At 39.3% G+C, this 21,982-nt stretch overlaps 1 protein-coding gene across 2 annotated transcripts in view; it reads left to right on the forward strand.

Moving 5' to 3' along the window:
• Nucleotides 1-21,982, forward strand: part of LOC127974411 (ras-related protein Rap-1b) — a 41,925-nt gene that overhangs the window by 258 nt on the left and 19,685 nt on the right. The window lies entirely within an intron of this gene.

A 21,982-nucleotide genomic window follows, 5' to 3' on the forward strand; every position in this document is an offset into this window, starting at 1 on the left:
GCGACTAAACGGCGGAATGTTACAATGTTGCAGAGCAGACCGGCACGGGGGTTTGCGGAAGAGCAGCTCAGATGGCTCGAATATGGCGGAGCTGGAGTGAAACAATTCAACTCCTTAGATTTACCAGACTCGGCGTTATGGCCAGAAAGATCGCTGGCAACTTTGTGTAAAAACGCCCGAGGTTCGCGGCGTTCTGTTGTTTAAAGAATGGCGTTTTTTCTGTTGTCTCATGCCCACGGCGCTGTGGAAGTTATAGCGGAAATGGAAAAGTTGTACGAATGAGTAGTTTAAAGAAGCACAGATTGTCGGCTTCAAACCGTCAAATCTACGTTTTTCGACATGGTTTAACGTAAAGAGCTAGATAAGGGGTTTCAGGTGATGTGAGAAAAGGCACATTTAGCGCTTCTAACGCAGTCTTTCCTTCTAGATTTGACTGATTAGCGGCCCCGCCTAGTTCTGTTCTGTTCCTCAGTCGAGGGAAGATGACTACTTCATTCAAGAAGAACTGGAGAAAACGAGACTCGGGTTTCTTGCACGGTGGAGTTTCTGTCAGATAACGTAGGAATGCGTTGCACGCGTGTTTTTAAGGTTTACGGGAAGAACAATTTAAAAAAAATCACCTCATGTTGCATTCCACTTAATAGACCACATCACAGGGCCCTTATAGACTCCTAGTTAGATGTGACATTTTGAATATTGTCCTTTGAGAAGGGATACGAAGCTGTAGTCTCTCAAAGAGGTTGTTAAGAAGATCCTGTGTTGCTTCTCCATGCATTTTTAATGGCTTGATCTTTAATGAAGGGGCTCTTGTCATATTATAACAGCCTTTCTCCAAAGGTGACTTTACTCACAAGCTGTTCTGAGGTGTCTTTGTGTCTGCTTATAAAGTCTGTGTAGAAATGCCATGTCACATAAATAACTGCTAAAATATAACCGATTGCCCCCCAAGCACATAGTATCTGCATCTGATACTGCATTGCTTCTGTGTGAATGAAATGCAGCATCTGTGCAGCCTTAAGGTGCGGTCACATGTATGATTTTATGGACGAAATCTAGCCGCTTCAATGGGATTCCACAGGATTGGGAGTTCTGTGTGATGGCGAACAGTTTCCTATGCAGATTTCACTCATGTTCAAGTTGATCACGTGAATTGGTCGCACTCGCCAACATGAAAACTGCTTGGTTTGAAAGCAACTTCAGTGTGACCTGTGCTTCATACATGGTTTTGCTGTTGACAATGGACCTTTTTTGCCTATGAGCTGAAAATTTGCCAATATGACTGCGCGTTTAAGCAAATATTATAAATTAATATTTTTATAGTTTTTTACAATTTCACATCTTCCTTTGCATTATTGATTAATACCACCTCTGCATTATGTAAATACACATTTTTTGTGGTATATGTGCAGCTTATGTGCCACCTTGCAGTGTTAAATAGTTAAAAACTCCATTGATGGTTTGTGGAATTTGTATAGGTTTATGTTTGCTGCAATATTTATGACAAATTGTGCAACCACCAACCGAGTGAAAAGCATTTCCTGTTTTTGATGGGGTCTTAAGCAAGCACTTGTCATTCCCAATCACGGTATAGTAGGACGCAGTATATCTGTCACTGCCAAAAGCACATAAGAGTATGGCACCCTTACATTTCCTGTGTCAAAACTGTTTTGTCAGTGCACCAACATCATGTGAAATATAACTTAATGTAGCTTCATAGCTTTGTTGCTTCTTTTTTTGTCCTAATATCAAGTTTGAGTAAAAAAAAAAAAACATACATGTGTACATACATGTCCAAATTCTTAAATTGAGATACCAAGCTTGTAACCACATCAGTACTTGGCACTTTTCTGGAGTGATGGGTCGGGATGACCCCACCCTAGTGGGGCCTGACCCCGATCCTGTCCCTCCTAGAGCAAGAGGAAGGAAATCCCAGTGATAGTGTGTCCTCTTGGGCACAGAGGAATGCCGGTCTTTAGGCAATGCTGAAAATAACTAAATCAAGAGACGTGGACTTCCTTTCAAAGAAGGCAGCCCACCGTTTGAACACCCTTTAAAAATATAGAAGAAACGTCTGTTTAGAGCCACGTCAGCTATGATGTGTCGATTTCAGGTATCACTTTTGTGTAATTCCTAGTTGTTTTGTATAATTATAGTCGTGATTGTTGCAGTTGACACTGTGGTTCGTGCTTTGAGCTGTATCAGAACTTCCCAGCAAGTCGCTTCCCAGCACTATTACAGGAGTCAAACAGTATGCAAACAAACACCGGGTCTGTCAGGGAAGCAAATATCTCTTTGACTGTAAATGGCAGTTCTAATACAGCTGTCGGGACTGATTCCTCTGGAGGGCCGTGTCTGAATAACCAGCCTGCTAGTCTGAATTACGCTCCGTATTCTTCTAGTGTCACTCTATCATGGGTCTGTAAATTCATATACATTTAGGTTAATGGATTGATTGGCGGTTTTTTCGATTTCAGATCATTAAACTGAACTTTTTGAGCCCCTAATATTGAGGATTGAGTAAGAGCTTGTGGTTTCATTTGACTAGGAAACAGAATAGCGTTTTGAAGCCAGTGTGTAATGAGATGACAAAAACATTAACTGCCAGCTGTCTGTAACTGTTTGAGACTTTTAGAGGAGCCAACTGAGCAGAAAGGAAAGGAGATGCTCTGGAGAGGAAGAGCATGACAGTTCGGGAAAAAGAAGGCTGTTGGCGTCCCTCAGCAAATTGGACCGCTTCCTCTTTAGGCCAAAGGGCCTCATGAAACCTGGTGGCCCTGTCACGCCTTCCTTCCTCCTTTAAAGTCATGTGATTGTTGTTCAAGTCTAAGCGAGTGTAAAGATCACTGATGAATGCTGTGGGTTTGATACTGTAAATATGCTTGGTTTCTTACACTTGGATCTCAGTGTAGGAATCAGAATTGGCTCGTAAGTTGTTTCCAAGGGTTACTGAGCTAATGTGGCATAGCTCTGCTTGACGCTCACGTTTTCTAGCACAAATATCAAAGCAATTCGTCCATCTATTGTCCTCATTTAAGCATGTATGCCATGACTGATGACTGTGGCAGCTATTTGTGACTTGCAAGATTGGGGCCTTTTCTGAGTCTGTGATCCAGAAATAGACATTAAAATTAGGCTTATGATCAAATTGAAGTTCAGATATTTGTTGTTGCTTTTTTATATGTAGATTATATATGAAAATTGGTCTCAGTAATGTGGTTTTATTATATTATTATTATTATCATTTATTTAAAGAAAACACTACTTTTAGTCAGCAAGGATGCATTACATCGATAATATCAATTTAGAAAAGAGCTGCTCATGAGAGCTGAAGATAGTAAAGACATTTATAATGGTACAAAAGATTTATATTTCAAATGAATGCTGTTCTTCATCAAAGAGTCTTGAAAAAAATGCATCATGATTTCCACAAAATCTAGATATTTTCCAGCTAAATTAAATATAGTTGTATTTGCTCTGAAATGGCGTAAGTATCTTTTTCTTTTCTTTTACATTTCATGGCACTGTTGTTTTTACCAAAAGAGTAAAAATCTAATTAAGGAGTGATTTTGAGCATTGCAATGTACAGTTTGAAAAAAAACCTCACTGATCTGATTCCCAGCTTTGGTGGCGTTTTTACTATTGAGGTATTTGAGTCATAAATAAAAAATACACAGCCTATATAATGCCACCTTCTATTAGGCTTAGATTTGATTTAGAAAAGCTCAACAAAATGGTTAGCAAGTACTTCATGAAGCGCTATTTCTCATTCTCTGCAGAGAATTCTGTGTGTGTAAGCACATCCCTGGGGTCTATATACTGTAGTCAGTCAGACGTCAGATGCCCTGCCAGGTGTTGACATTTGACACTAGAGGTTGGGCTGAGTTCTCATTGATCTCGTCTCCCGTTGCTCCTTTTCCTTCCATAATCTGCCTCCCGACTTGTTGTTTTCCAGTCTCTAAGCAGCTTACTGGTATAGCAATAGAAATCATGCCACTGCCTTAGTCTTATTGACAGTGTTTTGACAGGGGATGTTTAACACCCCTGCCCTTTGAGCCAGTGTTCGTAATTGTTCAGGGCATCAGTTGCCTCGTAGTTAGATCAGAAATTCTGCCTCGATATAAATGCCAGTGCAGATCTCTTTATGTTTATGTATTAAAGGAATAGCTCGTAGTTAGTCGCTCAAACCCTTATCACTCTCCTCTGAGGAAAAAAAAAACAAACAAATGGAGATGTTTCGCAGAACGCTCACACTGTTCTTTAACATCCAATAAAAGTGAATGGTGACCAAAAATGAGGAAGTAACATCACACCAAGTTTTATATTGAATAAATATTAATTATTTAAAAAGTTTCTAAAGTAGTTCTTCTGTTGAATTGTTGCTTAAACACGCTTTTGAAAAAAAAAAATTAAGAGCGTATGAACTGGTGTTTTGATTTCATGGTGCTTTTTTTTTTTTTTCATTTTTGAAGCTTGGTCACCATTCACTGTTTTTGTATGAAAAAGAGCAGCGTGAACATCCTGCCTATCACGGTCCACGAAACAAAGAAAGAAAATAGGTTTTGAGGAATGGCATGAGGGTGAGTAAACTGACAGAATTGTCATTTTTCTGTTTCTGCGAAGAGTAATCGAGAACGCACTGGTTGAGAGGATGTGAGAAAAAGAGCAAATGCTCCGTTTGGTAAATCATTTTAGAATGCTTTCTCAGCAGAGTAGGAAGAAGGAAACGTCTGATCGTGAACCCGTGATTGCTACTCTGTTTGTTTTCGCTCATTCTCCCCTGACAACCTGTAACCTAGGTGAGTTGATTGACTTGTAAATAACATGTTGGGATTCACCACAGATTTTGATGGGTCCGGTTAAAACGGCGTCATTTATCAAAACAAAAACCTTTTCAATTTGTCACATGGGCCACTGAATCTTTTCACCTTGTTTTTTTTAATGCAGCTGTTGCTCAGATCAGAAGGTTTAGCATACTAGCATTTTAAACCTTTACATGTTCTTGGTCATCAGCAGTGTTGTCTCATTCATAAACATTGCTCATAATAAGCCTTGTGTGTATTAGTAAGCCTACGTTCTGATTTGACCCAATTAGATTTCTTTTGAACCAGACTGCTGTTAGATACTATGTCATTATACATTTTATTTCAGTCTGTGTCTGATGTAACGGCCCTGTGCTTGTTCTTAGTGATGATAACATGCTTTCATCCAGATTTGAGTTCGAAAAAGGGCCGTGTTAAAAACACAACAAATACGGTGTTTGTTTTCAGCCCTGCTGTGGTTTGTGTTAATTATAGACAAGAGACCAGTTTATGTAGTCATTACCACTAGACTGTGTTGCTTTGACACAGATTTACTGCAGGCCATGAGTTTGCCATGCTAAATTCGCCGGAGCTTTGATAGTGCATCTGTTGCCGGCTGCTAGCTGAGGTGCTAATAACTTTGCTGGCTGGTTATTGGCTCCATCCTGACTTCAACAGCACCTTTGGCGCTGATTTCAGCCAAGTCTGGCGTATCTCTCACCTGTAGCCTTATCCACCACAGCTCTGCCGGAGTTCAATTCTGCATGAGGATGTTTCACTTCATGGCGGATATACAGTCCTTGTGGCCATTTTTACTGACTGGTTCCAAATGCAATTAAACATCCATTTATCTTTCATAAACTTGACATCAGCCTGTTAAGTGGCCACACAACTTCCTGCTGTTGTCATTATCTTATGTTACTCTCTTGCTAATTATATATTATGGCCGATGTAAAAAATTCTACAATATTATGTCTAAATAAACGTAAAAAAATAAATAAAACCAAGTAGAATCATTTTAATGCATCAAGTGATTTTAGGCATCATAGTATTATAAGGTACACTATGACAAATGGAATTTAACAAATATAATTAAACGATTAAAGTTTTTAGCAATTCAAGTTAATGTTAATGGACAAATAAGGAAAATGTATATTCAGCATTGACCGATATTGAAGAGATTTATGAAACTATTTTAAAACAAGGATTAAAGCCGATATATACATAATTGTAATTGATTGTAATTGACTTTTTCTCTACTCAATGTTTTCATAAAAATTCTCACAAAAAAAAAAAAAATACAATATTGGTGGTCATATTATTGTCTGTTTAATTGTTTTATAGTAGTAAAAATGTGTTTATCTGTCTTTTAGGACTTAGATTTGTCCTAGACCTCTTAGAAGTACATGCATTAAATCTCTTTTCTAGAAATGCTGCGAGTTAGCCTTAATGTTTAAACCGACATCAAAATGCACATTACGTTTGTGTGTTACCGCTTTACTGAGAGAAGTAACTCCTACTGGAAAACCTGCGAAAGCTTCAAGAGTGTGTTTTATTTATGGCGACGTAGTGAAAAGATTTTGCTCAAAGGAACCCACTGCTGAGAAAAAGATAACACGGACCGTATGATCACCTGATGGGTTTCATTTGGGCGCTTGTGTTCAGGGACACGGGAAACACTTTGATGGAACCTGGCACATAAAGACCAGCTTATAGGATCCCAAGGACCCCTTAATCACAGCGGATATAGACTGGTTTCTAAGCATTTATGGGAATTTAGGGTGGCCTTACACATGTGGAGGAGACCAGAGCTAAATCAGGGTCAGAGGTCAGGCTTTGGGACTCCTGTGTTTTATGGGGTTACAGGTCATGGTATAGACTCTCATGGAGCCATGTATACACGACCTCATTAAAGTAATAGATTGTGGGAAATGTAAAATGTGGTAAGGAAGGGGTTGAAGAATTCCCATGTTAAAGGCTGGTTTAATAGAGTAAATTGAAGCATTCATAGACATGAGACCATTAGTGAAGTACTTAGAAGTGGCAGCATTTTATTTATTTTTTTCAGATGTTTTTCAATTTCAATTATTTAATATCATATATTTTATTATTTTTGTATAAAAAATTTATATCATTTTATGAAATGTAAATTTTTTTCTTTGTGTGTTGGGTAAGCAGAAAAAGACCTCAATGTTGAGTCTTGGTTTCTTACAGCAGCATCACATTTTATAGGAGCGGTTCTCTTTAAAATGTGGGCTTGGTTTAGAAATCTTGAAAGCCATACACTTGTAGATTAATCCATTCTGCTGCTCTGATTTGTAGCTGTGCGCTCAGGCCAGTTGTTGTTTTGTGTGGCTCTCAATTAGACGTCCTTAAACCGCTCTGTGGATTTGAAATGAATCCCAACATCTTCAGATAGGCTCATGGACTGTGTATAGTGCGCTACTGTAGAGCTCTCATGGATCATTTGCGTGCACGTGACCCATTCATGTGTATATGAGCCTCTCTGTTTGCACATTTGCACATCTTTTGAACGCCAATCTCTTTTATGTTTTAAGACGCATTTTTTCCAGCTTATATTTGCATATGAGTCTTTGCCTATTTGTACGATACGGCATGCAACGTTTTACTTCCTGTTTGCCTCTTGTCTAAATAAGTTGACTTTTTTTTTCTATGGAGTGACATGTTCAGACTCCCTCCGATGAATCCCGTGGGAGAACGTGGTGCTTCTCTCCATGCTCCTCAGAATAGCAAAGCTAACCACCCCTGCAGATCCCAGCAGTCTGTTCAGCTCTGAGAAAAGAAAGCCAGGCACCAGTAGGCACGAGCAATCCCGGCAGGCCCACTGTCTTTCCTCTGCTGTCCTCCTAATTCCATTTGCACTGGAATTGACTAAATGACTTTGTTTGCTATAAACAGTCTTTCTTAGCTTGATATATTCCAACAGGAAGCAATTTCGGTTTAATTATCCATCTTCCTAGGGCCATAAATGTAATTGATTTGGACCTACATTTTGACCATAATTAGCTTAATGATTGCCGTGTATTACTGCACTTTTATATGCAATAGCTGACACACTTCATTTTGCAGAGGGATTTTCCTTGGGTGAGGATTTTTACTGATGTGTCACGGCATAACATCCATTAAAACTGGAGGGAACACTTACGTTTTCTTTTGCCCTTTAATTTTTTGATCATCGTTTGACACAAATTGTAGCTGGCCACATGCAATGATTCCATTTAGAAGTCGCCTAGCCCAGACTTGCCTGTCTTTAAGCAAATACTACTGGTGAATGCTAAATCAGCTAATTAATATTCAGAAGTCAAGCTTATGAGGTCGACCCACTTTTCAGAATGCACCTGTTGATGCCTCTCCTCTAATGACGTCTCTTGGTTTTTTCATAAATGGTGTCATTTTTCATTCATTTCATTCGTTTATTGATTGTTTAATACTTTACTGAGCAGAGTGCGGACCAAATTTTCTGAATTGACCTGATTGATTTTCACTTGAAAAAGACCATGATGAGGTGTATTGCTACCAAGTGTCAAGTGTTTTGTAGGTCGCCCTCAAACCAGACTCCAATTCTGATTGGCTGCTGAGCACTGAATCATCTCGGTATCTCATTATTAGTGACGCATAATTGATTAAGTTGTTTTTAGGAACTTCTGGAACACGCTTCTCTTGTTTCATTGTCAAAGCATGATGGTAAATGCACACTAGGGAACTAAGGGGTTACTCTCAGTCTCCACAAGTTGAGTGTGGAAATCCCCATAAGTTCCCACTAAGGTTTATCTTTTTTTCCTTCCAGTTTATCATGTCGGCTTTTTTCAAACTTTCTAAAAGTCAATGAGAAAGATGTTTTAGGTGCCGATATTTTCAACATGCGCGTAATGAAAAAAATGTCTCCATATGCTTTATTTCAGAAATCCACAAATATACTTTATACATTATGTACATTTCACTGCAGGTTTCAGCTGAAATTAACACTATTGATATTAAGACATCAGCAAAAATGTTTCCTTTTCACATGAAATATGACTACAGAGGCATATAATTTTTAATAAGGACTTATTTTCACATACTGTGTTATGACTTTGAAACACTTTTACCATAGTGCATGACTTATAAACTAACACAATTCAATGTTTGTTTGCATCACATAACCAGATCCATATGTATGTTTTTTCTGATGTGGTAAACTTGCTCGATAGCTCACCTGGTACAGCATTGCATTCAAGTATGAGTCCAGTAAAACTATAAACATGCTAAAAGGGCACAGAAATGGCTGCTTTAGCAAATTTTTTATGTGATTTTTAACATGCTTTTGTTAACACTATCTGGTAGGTTTAGGGCAGGGTTTAGTGTAGGTGGTGCGTTTTTTGCAAACAGCTTTATACCTGTAATATGTAATAAAACATGGGCAGGTTCGCTGTCATTTGTTTTAGATAAAACTGCTTTAAGAGCGATTAACTGGATGTTTCACTTTGTTTACAGTTTTATTTCAGTATTTTAGGTAGTCTGGAGAATATATACAATAATATTTTTTGTTGTTTTTGGCCTATGAATTGATTCTCCAAGTGAAGACCGTCTTATTCTTCAACAGTATCACCCCGTTGGAACAGGCAGAGAGGGTAGAATTAAAGTTCAATCCTCTTCATCTGCCTTGGACAGCATCTTTTCATCATCTTGCACAGCAGGTTTCCACTTAATCAGAGTGGAGGGAAATGCCACTGGAGAATGTCAGTCTTCTGGAATGGGCTGGGTATTTTGTCTCTTTTGAGATTATGTGGGCGTGGTCTGGGTTCTGACATGGGGGTGTGGCCTGATTGGTCTGCGTGTCATGGGACAAAGAGGGCGTGTTCATAGATTAGGCGGGTGTGTTTCCAGATCCTTAATATTACACATCCTCCTCACAGCTGCAGTGCTTTTTATAGAGACTTTCTTCATTTCCTTTGTTTTTGTGAGGCATTGCAGTTCACCTGCAGTACGTGATGATGGTTTAAGTCATTAGATGGGGAACTTATGTTCATTCTGAGAGTGAAGTGGCTTTTTTATAAGCCTCTGTCCAGTACTTAATTTAGCTACAAGCACTTAGATGTCTGACAGATATCTTAAACTGTGTCTCGGGACTCAGTGATACCAGTGAGCTAAAATGCAGATTACGTTTTTAATAAAAATCACATATATTTTGCTGGGATGTTCAGAAGGGCTTAAAAGAGTTTTGTTTACTCCAGAATAAATATTCTGTCATTATTTACTGATCTTTTATGTAACAGAAGTAGATGTTTAGGAGAATGTTCATGCTGCTCTTTCCACACATTGATTCTGTGGAGCTTTAAAATGACTAAAAGAGTTAATTCAGATGATCTATATTCCAGTATGATCGCTTTCTTTGAATAACAGACCTTTTTTTGTGTAATACAAGTCTGTTGTTCTGCATTTTTAAGCCTATCATGATAAATGACCAATAACAGCTTTTGGTATCATTTTATGTAAAAGTGGCCCAACTTAAATATGTAGAGATTTTCAGTGGCTGAAAGTTTGGTCAGTTTTTCTTTGATCTGACTTCAGACAGAACACGTTTCTGCAGGAAAACTGTAATTTAATATCGACATCGGTCTAGTGCATGTTTACATGGAAAAAAACAATGCTTATTAACAGTCCTTATCAACTCTCATTGTATGCAAAACAGCAATATGAACATTCTGCTGAACTTCTCATTTTGTGTTTCACGGAAGAAAGTCATACTTTGTTTGTATCAATGAGAGGGGGTGTAAACAATGACAAAATGTTCATTTGTTCAACTGTCTCTTTAAAAAAAAAAAAAAAAGTAAAGGGAGAAATGTTGTGTGGAATGCAAGCTAATGTATAAAGCCTCCATTAGCCTGAGCATTTCATTTGAAACTTAAGGAGCCTCATTTCAGTATGGACATTAAAAACTCATTAATGTCTTTCTCCCTCGCCTACAAACACACCATCTTGCATCCTTTGTGCTCTTCTCATGATGGCTGGGTTTTGTAGAGCGTGCCAGTCCGCCAGGAGCATATCCACTTACCGAGTTCATCTCTTTTCTGAGCGGATTCGGGTTTCATGGTTCCAGATCCGAGAGCAGATGAGTGATCAGTACTCACAAGAGTAAAGAACCTAGATATGCTGGCGATGCTGTCTCATGTGTGGTCATGTCCCCTCTGATGACATCACCTGCGGGAGTCGAGCATGCACACGCTCTGCTATGTTTGGCATTCTGCTCACACGCACAATGCTGTGTATGTCAGAAAGATTCAAGCAAAAAAGAACAGAACAGAGCAGTGCAGAGAAATAATGTGCAAGCGTTCCCTGTTTATTGTTCACCATACATCTCCCTCGTTCTCCTCCTCTTGTGTCCCCCGTCTTCAGTCACACACTCTTTAGGTCAGTGTGTTAGACAGCCTGGCCTGCAGCCACAAGCTGTTGGAGATGTAAAGACTCCTAGATCTGCTCTCGCAGTCTGGAATGGGAAAAATAAACACAATAACCACAACCTAACTCCCATACTACTCTCGCTACTGTGTCCAATTTCTTTGCTATCCAGAAGCACTGCTGACTATTTTGTTCTCGCAGAGGATTTTTAAGGGGAGGAATCATAGAAACGGGATGTTCTGGTCTCCCAAGCCCATATGTGGTTTTAGTTTTTGGCCTAGATGGCATCCTCTAATTGTCTGATGTTTAAATTCCATCCGATGCCAATAATTTAATGGTGTGGACTGTGGAGTGCAGGTTAGCCAGTCGTATGGACGTTTGCATATCGATCTCTTAAAGTTATTATTTAAAACCGGGTCAGAGAGGGTTTTAAACGATCAGCTAAAACGAAACCGATTCTGGTCTTAGTGGGTTTCTGGGAACACGAAATGTTACGCAAGTGTAGAATGTGACCCTTTTAAAACGCACCCGAGCTTACTGTGCAGCTGGCTTTCTTGAGTTCTTCCCTGAAATCGTTTTGAGGCAGAACGGAGCCCAGTGCGGAGATGAACCATAAAAGCTGGCCGTTGATTGCAGACGCGTTATCTGATGTGTGCGCTTTGGATTTGGACTGCCGACATCACGCATCAGTGACCGTGAGTTTCCTTATAAAGACACAAGAGCGGTTGCATGAGACCGCCCCCTTGATTCTGAACGGGCGCAGCTTGTGGTTTATTAGGCGCTGCTATCTGGTTTCCGTCGCTGCAGGGAGGCCTGGGAGATGGAAGGGCCTGCTGCCTAATCACAACCAGCAAGAGCTTCCTGGCACCCCTCGTCCACGTCAACAAAACGTGCACTGCGACTTCTCCTGTCAGGCTCAGATGAAGCCCTTAAATCGACCTCAGACCAGCTGCTGTTTTCCCCGCCCTTCTGTTGATTGAGTGTGTGTGTGTGTACTTAGTTTCTTACGCCAAACCACTACCTTCTTTTTGTTCTCCTGCATGTGGCCATCAGGAGCGTAAGAGCATATGTGTAACGGCATGCGTGTGTGTCCCACACCTGGCGACCCCATGCTTTTGGTTAGGGGCTGAAAGAAGGGGTCTAAAATGTGATGAAGTTTCTCAACACAAAAATCTTATACCGTCACAAGCTTGTTGCGTATAGTCTTGAATATAGTCTCACTAAATAATATTGTTCTTCTGGGTGCGTTTGTGTTCAAAGGGAAGGCCACGTTATTTTAATATTGTGTTTACTTTTGAATGCATTAATTAGTTTTGACTTTGTAACTGTTTTGTTGTATTCTTTATGGCTTCTGAAAAGAAAGAAAGTTTTCTTGAAATTTAATCAATTATATTAGTAAGGAAGCACTGCAGCAACAGGTCAGTTCCAAAAACATCTTACGAAGGTAAGATAAAGTCCATAAAGCGTTGTTTTTTTATTATTTAAATACATTTATCAATGCAGATTTCCTATGCATTTAAATACATTTTTATATATATTGTTTACTTTGTATTATATTGACTTCATAAGAACATGGTAGTAGAATAAAACCTGTGTGTGTGTGTATATATATATATATATTTAATTATTTTTTTTAAGATATATGTAATAATTAAAATAATCCACACAAAGCCAATAATTTTGTGCTACCTATTAGTAATATTTTAATGGAGAAACAGCCCTAATTAGTGCACATGGCGTTTAAAACTAGATAATGCATCTTGTGGTCCCTTTTTAGTTTTTGAATTATTTATGCAGCAATCATTAATGATTGTATTCTCACCACTGGAGTCTTATTGTAGGGTTCACTAATAGGTACTCCGTTTCTCTGTTGATGCCCAGACTTGTTAGCGGTGAGCATTTGCTCGCTGATGACTGCATGCTAGTCAGCTGTGGCAGCACTTCAGTCTCTCGATCTAGGGTGAGTGTAAAACCTCTGAACGAAGACATCTTCCCTCTAGAGAGCATGTAGAGACATGAACATCCCCAGAGTGGATGAGAAACTTCAGATATTCTGTTACTTGCTTATCTGTGCACTGTTAAAATCTATAAAAATGTGTCAAGGGGATGAAGCTCAGCAGTTTGGGACACTAAAAATAGTGATATTATGGCAAATAGTTTGGGAGGTGTGATTTTAGTTAGCTAAAGGTTCTTGTAAATATGATGCCAGTTCTTCTCTCTTCTTTGTTATGGTAATACAATCAATCAGGAACATGGAGAGCTTTTGCAATTTGCCATTTTACTGTGGTTTTGTAATGTAACTAGCAACCAATCTTTTCCTCCATGTTGCGAGTAAAATGGTTCTATCTAGTGGTTTTTGATTGGTTGGAGGCAGATATATTAATGCAAGCTTGTAGTTGATTGTAAGAAATGGTAGAGTTTAAGCTGACTAAATGTTTGGAGAATATGTCATGGAAGATCGAGTTAAGACATTTGGATTTAATTACAAAATGTAATTATTTTTGATGACAAGCTGAAAAAAGAAAACCTGGATAGATGGCTCACATTGGATCAATAAGATGCATTTAACAAATAAACAGGGCGGAATGTCCATTTCACGCTGACTTCTGCAGTCATTAGTGGCACTTTTAAAGAATCACCGCAGATTTTTAGTTCTGGAATTTACTTTTATTGTATCTCTTACTTCTATTATAACTATTACGGCTGTCTATTAGATCATTATGCGGCATAGATGTTTTTAATGTGTACATTTTGGGACAGCTGTTGTTCATTTCTAAATGGTTCGCTGAATGAAGGGTGACTTTTCTGAATGGCACACAGTTCATCCACCCTTAGAATGACCCCGTAATGCTGAACTGAATGGTTTAATCCAACAGTGATACTCTTTTTATCTTTTTGTTGCACTATTTTTACTCGCTCTAACACCCGTTCTCAAGAGGAACATGTATTTTTATCCATTTTCCCAATTGGAGTCACATACTTTAGCAATAGAAATGTTTCACATTCGAGTCCTTTCCAGTTCAAACAGCCTGGATTTGCATTGATGTTGTTTCTGGTGTGATGGAAAAACAACCAGAACATTCTCAAGCGTTTCTTTGCTTCCTCAGGCCAGAACCGGCAACGCCCAGGCTCACGTTTGGGGGGTGGGGGGGGTGTCTCGCTGCACCTCTCTCACCCCGGGACAAAAGAGATGAGCGTCCCTCCTCTACATTCCAATGTGGAATTACAGTGAGCACAATTCCATTCCCTCTGGTATTCCTCTTCGGGCTCAAGGACCGTTTGATAGAAGATAGCTGGGCGGCCGAGCGGGCTTTGTAAACAAGCACATTCCACACGCAGTAGAGAAGAGAAAGAAATGCAGCTTCTCGGGCATTGTTCCGCCTTGCCTCCTGGCCTGCTTTGATTTAACTGCAGCAGGAAGTGCTCGCGTTGCACTGGATTGGAGAGGGTCTATAATCAGCTGAATCTGGACTGTGTCTTGTTAACTGTCAGTCTGCGTGGTTGTAAAGAACTCTACTTTACTTTTCTGCAGGAATGGGATTTGTGCCGTAAGCATCATAAGCTCGTTTATCTGCGCTTTGTGTGAACGCTGTGACTTTCTCGTGTGGGAGGTTTCAACCGCGTGGCCGAGATCTGTCAGAAGCAGATTTCATAATGAAGTGCAGATAGTGTGCTAATGGCTTGTTGTCTCCGATGTTTCAAAGTCTGAAGGAGATCTAGCTCGGTGGTTTTCTTTAACGCTGCTGCTTTTAAAGAAGCTAAAATTAGCTTTTGTGAATTTCGAACCCTTGGGGTCATGGATCTTATTAAACACCAGCTGAATATTGCTGCTGTTGCAACTAGGACTGTGTAAAAAAAAAAAAACACTTTCTCTTGTGTTACAGCCTTTTGTTGGTATGTAATATGAAATCCTATATTTAAATTGTCATTATATATCAGTATTTACGCATACTACTTTTCAAAGGTTTGTTCAAATATCTCTCGAGCAGTAAATCAGCATATTAGAACAATTTTTGAAGGATTTTGTGAGTCTGAAGCCTTGAGTAATGGCTGCTGCTGGAAATCAGAGGGATAAATTACATTTTAAAATTTATAAAAATAGAAAATGGTTATTTTGAATTGTAATAATATTTACGTAACTAATATTACAGTTTTAACTGTACTGCTTATACTCACTTGAAACATGATTCAAAAACATAAGCAAATGTAATCCACCCCAAACATATTGAACAATGGTATATTTGATTGGAAAAGGTGGAATTTTATTTTTTTCTTCGATAATATGAATTACTGTTCTAGCCAAACAGCCAGTGGGCCTTGTTCATGAAACATCAGTGATAATGTTGATCAGTTCTTCTGTACATTGAACTAATTTTAATGAAATGTGGCAGTTTTGGTTTCGTGATTAATGCAGAATCATGATGACGCAAATGAATCTTGAAATCGATCGATTCATTGAAATCTTTTGAGTTTAAATTAAATTAAATATGCATTTAGCAGACGCTTTTATCCAAAGCGACTAAGTGCATTCAGACTATCAATTTTTACCTATTTTGTGTTCCCAGGGAATCGAACCCACAACCTTGCGCTTAATAGTGCAATGCTCTACCACTTGAGCTACAGGAACACTAAATTAATCGAACTTCCCAACTTGCATTTTTCTACATCAGAGATGCTGTTTAAATGTTTCCGTTTTAGCTCTCTCATACTAATGAGCATTAAAGTCACAACAATTAGTCATGATCTTGTTCACTTGTATATATCAGCAGCGAAATCATTGCGAAATATATCGTAAATGCCTTATTTGGAACACACAAGCATGAGTTGGGCGATAAATTGGGCATTTATTATTGCCAGCATATATTGTTTTCATATAGTGGCCTCTGTCTTCGTATTGCATCAATTAATCACACGTAAGCTGATAGGATTCATTGCTCTGTGGGTCAGGTTCATTTGGGTTAATGTGTGTGGGGTTTTATGTGCCTATAATGGATTATTCTCCCATCAGAGGTGTGCGTTTTGACATTACCCGTGTTCACAAATGCCATCAGAGTAACGACAGGCAGAGCAGTGAACTTAAACCTCAAATCATCTTGTGGCTAGAAACCCTGCTAAGTCACAGAGAAAAGAAAACCCTGTGAGAACTGACTTATCTCAGGTATAGACTGAATTCTAGACCTTATGTCTCCTGGGAAACATCCGTTTCTGTGAAATGCTTTTTTTTTTATGGTAATGCAACATCAGATCTAGTCAAACTGAAAGCAGCATCTCTCCACGACTCGGTATGTTTCTTTTGGTTTGAAGTTTCTCTGGAGCTGATCTCACATTATTAGAAATCTGAAGCAGCATGTTGCATGTGTCCTGACACTCAGGAAATGATTTTGTCTTTGGGGGACCAGGATTCTATGCTCATTTTAATGACTTCCAGCATAGTGTGTTCAATCATCATCTGGTGTCTGCAGACCATGAGTTGTTGGTACCTTAATCCTGTTCGAATGTTTGGAGTAATTCCCAGTCATCAGAAAGATTTTCCAAGAACTGCGTCTGGGAAGGTTTTTTTTTTTTTGAATCAATAAAACAAGTCATTCCGCAGAGACTGATGAAGATACAGTTCAAGCTGAACGTACCACATGACACTTTAAAACCTGAACGAACACTACCTCGTCGTAAAAAGATCATATCAAGGATGTTATAAGTTATAGAACATGACAGTATGCGTTTTTTTTCTGGTTGTTTTTGCATGTTGGCTGCCCCTGGTGTAACAATATACTATTATATTCTTATTAATACATTGAATAAGCTTTTATTGTATATTTTTCAGTAACTTTTGAGTAATTCGGTGCTTGTCATTTTAAATTTTTATCTTTCATTTATCTTTTCCACAAAATTGAGTTTTAGTGCTTGAACTAAAAAGTTTTTATTTGTGTTTTTATTTTATTTCAGCCGTATTTTAATTTACCAAAACAATTTTGAATCATTTTAGTTAACAATTAAAACATTGATTGCGCCAAGTTATGGTTTCGGCAGACAGTTATTTATTTTTTATTTTTATTTTTTTACTTTTTTTTTTTTTCCAAGAACAACTATGAAAAGAGTTATTTTCTTTTCCAGAATTCATCCTTTTTTTTATGGTACAAGGTTAACACCCTGACTTTGACTGTACACCCCCCAAAATATTAAACATGTTCATCATAAAAGATCTGTAGTCAATATATTGTATTTATGAAACGCATTTCAAACTGACCTTACAGTAGTCAGACACAAACTGCTACAGTACAATAATTTTAAATGCACGTTACATCAGTGCATGGGTTAAATTACCCTCCCTTCTTGAGTTTTAGTTTTTGTGAGTCATGGATTAGCCTTGCGCATGTCAGAGATCTTCCTGTCATTGCATATGATTTATGGATACTGTGTATTCCTCCTCCTCCTCTTCACTCTGGCTCGGGGAATCATGCCAGGATCTCTGTGTCCTGATCGTGCCTCGCTGAGAAATGACAAATGATGGGTGAGAGGTTGAGGTGAGTCCTGGGAATGGGGCGATGGGGCCGCAGGTCATTGAAACTCCCCTAAACCCCATAGCACTGAACCATATGTTTCTGTCTGAATGAGCAGGGTGGAATATCTCTCTCTGACACCAGGTTTGACCCATCTACCTTTTAGCTCTAAAGTGTTCAGTTGATTTTTGCATCTCGATTCCCATTTTAAAAGCACCAGCGGGACTGTGGAGGTCATGACCTTGGTCTTCACAGAACCACAAATCAGAGAATGGTCTTTTAGGTGATAGACACAATCTTGGATTCTTGCCTTGTACCTTCCCCATTAAAGACGAGTGATTTGCTTGTTTCTGGTCATCATTTCCTTTTCACATTGGAACGTATTGCATTGAGACTCATGAATCATGATCCAAGACAAAGATGTTCTGAGAGTCTGTATGGCCCTGGATTTGTCATGTGACAGTTGTTTGTAAAACGTCCGAAACAAACTCTCTGAAAGTATGTGAATGGAAATGTTTGAGCTATGCATGCTAACTGCTGACATTATAAAGAGTAAAAATATGATTCCCCATCGCCCCATTCCCAGGACTCACCTCAACCTTTCACCCATCATTTGTCATTTCTCAGTGAGGCACGATCAGGACACAGAGATCCTGGCATGATTCCCCGAGCCAGAGTGAAGAGGAGGAGGAGGAACAATAGTATAAAAGTTTTAAAAACCATATAAAACAATACAAAGAGTACATTTCTAAGAAAATTTGTCAATGGCCATTTTATGGACAACAGGATCACAAGCCTGCATGTGTGTGTGTGTGTGTGTGTGTGTGTGTGTGTGTGTGTGTGTGTGTGTGTGTTTAATACTTGCTTAAAGTATGTTTCTGGCCTTTAAGTGTGATGACACCAATGTGCTCCCTTCATAGGAAGCCATAGTACACTTCAGTGGGACAGGTTTTGTGCTGTGAAGTGGAGATAATTTGTTAATTGGAAACATTTTGTGGCTGTGGAGTGTACCTGCGCTGCTGCCAACCCTCTTTCTCTATTGTCACTCTCTCTTTTCTTTTTCTTAACGATGGCTTTCAAAAGTGCGTGTTATATGACATTATGTGACACTTCTTTTTGCTTGATGACTGTGATTTCTAGGGTACTCTAGAGGCAGTGCCATCGCACCTGGGGTGAAGCAGCTGGGTTAATTTAACAGCTGGGCCCACCCGACTTTCATTAAATGGGCGTTCTGTAACCCTTTACGAGAGCGGACGAGAGGGTTAATGGCCCCGGATGGCACAGAAGGGGGTCTTTTTATGTTCATGTGCAACTTGGCAGTGGAGATGCCTCTCGTGCATCTCTGCTCCCAGTGGGGATTCACTTTGACTAATTGCTACCTCTGAACCCAAAAGAAACGTGGAGAATTCAGACAAAAATGGAACAGCGTTGCTGATATAAATGGACTGACCTGAGCCGTTGATGCAGGGGCAATGAGAACGAGAGAGTGCCACCCAGGATGATATTGATCCAGGAACAGAGTCGATGGCGTTTCAAGGGAGTTATCAGGCTTAGCTTGAGCTTTGATGCTTTTGCTAGCCCTGCTTTAGCACACCGTTGTGTGGCCTGACGCAATGAAAATCCCAAACTGTGGCAATTTTCCAACTTGCGATCATTTGTGCTATGAGTCACTGTGTGTGTGTTTGCATGTCTCCTTCCTTACACTGCTATGCAAAGGCTGCTGCATCACTCTGCCATGTGTAACAAATGCCAGGCGATGCATTTCACAAATGGAAACCTGTTTAGCAACCTCAAGAGACATTGCAATGCAGCATAAGTTAGAATATTTCACACTTCCAGTAAAAATCTATAACGTCATGTTCCTAAGGCGCAAAATGACACATTTAATACTAAACTGAAAGCAAAGTCCTGCGATAACAACATCGTCACAGGAACTTGAAACATATTTGCTGATTGATAGACAGCTATTTAGGGCAGGGTTTTAGACCAGTGGGATTTCTTTACAAGGAATGACTTCTAAAAACTCAACTTTCAATTACAGGAATAAGTAACACTTTAAAATATATTAAAGTAGAAAATGATGGCAAATGTACTTTGGTCATACCTAAAAGAGAAAGTTTTCAGCAAGCTTTATGGTTGTTCTTCATCAGCAAAACACAAACTTCTTATCTAATGTGAATATTCACCATTACAACATGTTGTGACCAATGCCAATTTGTTGTGTGCACTTATTGTAGTAAATACGATCATGCCGACATGACATCAAGGCGGCAGTAGTCTTGTGGCTTGTTGTTATGACAGCATCTTATCGTTAAACTCTGAAGCAGCCATTAGTTCTGTTGAAACCTGTCAAATCCAGCACTACTGATGCTTGTCGACTGTTTGCTAGATTTTTGTTCCAGCACTTGCTGCACTGTGCAGAGATGGTACTTAAAACAGCAAACGCTTTCCTCTCTCCATTCGTCTGCCAATGCCTGAACCCAAGAACGTGACAGACGCCTACTTTTTCCCGCGCTCTCATGCTGAAATGAATTCGGCCGAGATGGAGTAGTCTCTGAGGTTTGAAACGTGAGAACTCAGCCCAACTCTCCCCCACCCCGGCGCTGTTCGGCTTCACGTTCACAACCTTCGCTGCCGCTTCTCTTTCAAAATGACGCTTAGTGTCTGCTCTCGCAGCCGTGGAAAGAGGTTTCGTTCTCGCTGACTCCCGGTGTCTGCAGCCTGTCAGTTTGTGTTTACACACAAACCTGCCTCCAGGCAAAAGATTCCACCATCTTTCAAGTGGAGATAAACTGGTTCTTCTTCTCTTTTTCCAGTGCTGGTTAGACATTTTCGGTTTGTAATCTACTCCATGTACTCCATGACCTTTGCACTTCCTACAGGAATGAGCTTTTGATGTCTTCCTTATGTTGTGTTATGTTTATCTTGCGACTTTATACTGAATGCCTGAACGAATGATACATTGTCATGTGACAGGCTCTGCTTAAAAGGATAGTTCACACAAATACTCGATTAATGTTTATTGTCTTTTATGTTGTTCCCAAATCTAAAGCTGATGTTTTTTTTAGTGACGATTCATCTGTACAGTACTATGTGTCTGTTGTCAAAATGCTATTTTTATAGTAGATTGTCTTTGCTGTCATCTAACACCCACTATAGTCTTTGAAAACGTAGTCTGTTATTTTTAATTCATTTAGATGAAGTAGTGAAATAATATGGAATGTTAATACTTGCCTTTTATGAGTTATCAGCCATTACATGAAGACTACCAGAGTATTTTTTTTTTAGCTAGATTGGTTTGTATTAGTGCGTTTTGACGTTTGTTCCTCACATAAAAGCATAATTTCACATTTTTATATGCTTCTGTATGACTTTTGGAGTATTTCTACATGATTGCTGTAACACATTTTCTGTGTGGAGGCCATAATCGTAATATTGATTATATGCACTATTATATGCACATTACAGCTTCAGAATACAGTATGACATGCTGCTTTCCAGCTGGATGAGACCTGAGACCTGAATCATTATTTAAGTGGTGTCTTGAGACCTGGTATCATGTATGTGCTAGGTGGGACCCTTTCTTTATCAAGCTTGTGTGCGTGAATCTAAACAGAAAGCTGTGCTTATCCTCAAAGCCTTTTCATGGCTTTAAGTAGCTCAACACCACATTTGAGGGTCTTAGAGGCAGAATCCACTCACCACTGAATCACACTCACTGTGATGCTGCTGAGACTCTCTCACCCTCTTGACCTTTTTTTTGAGGACAACCTGAGGCGGCTGAGCAAATATAGCCTGCTCGGCCATTAGCCCGAGTGCTGCTTGTCCTCCACTGTCGTGGTGTGTAATATAGTCAGACAGAAGCAACGGTTTGCCAAAACATGGGTGGAAAGACCTCTCTCTCTTCGTCATTTAGGGCTCTCACTCATGATATTACTCAGCTTCTGACTGTAGCTGACAGGCACCCAGACGATAAGTGACTTCACTGGGCCTTGAGAGCACTTCCTTCTGTTCTGCTCCTGATTTCTCTTTATCTGTCAATTGCTGGGAAGTCAAAAACGAAAAGGAAACATTTCGGAGAAGAAAAGCCATGGCATTTTTACTCTTTCTAAGTAGTAAAGAGGAAGAGATGACCGGTTCTGCGCTGTTAGACTTTAGTTTTTGTTCTTCGGAAATGGAATCCATATGGATGGAGTGTGATAACATTAGCTTGTGATATGGCTTTTGTGTCTTAAGGATATGGATTGATTATGGGTGAATAAATGGTGAATTGTAATGTTTCGGTGA

This window comes from Carassius gibelio, chromosome A4 (assembly GCF_023724105.1).
Source record: "Carassius gibelio isolate Cgi1373 ecotype wild population from Czech Republic chromosome A4, carGib1.2-hapl.c, whole genome shotgun sequence".
In the NCBI taxonomy this organism is placed as follows: Eukaryota; Metazoa; Chordata; class Actinopteri; order Cypriniformes; family Cyprinidae; genus Carassius; species Carassius gibelio.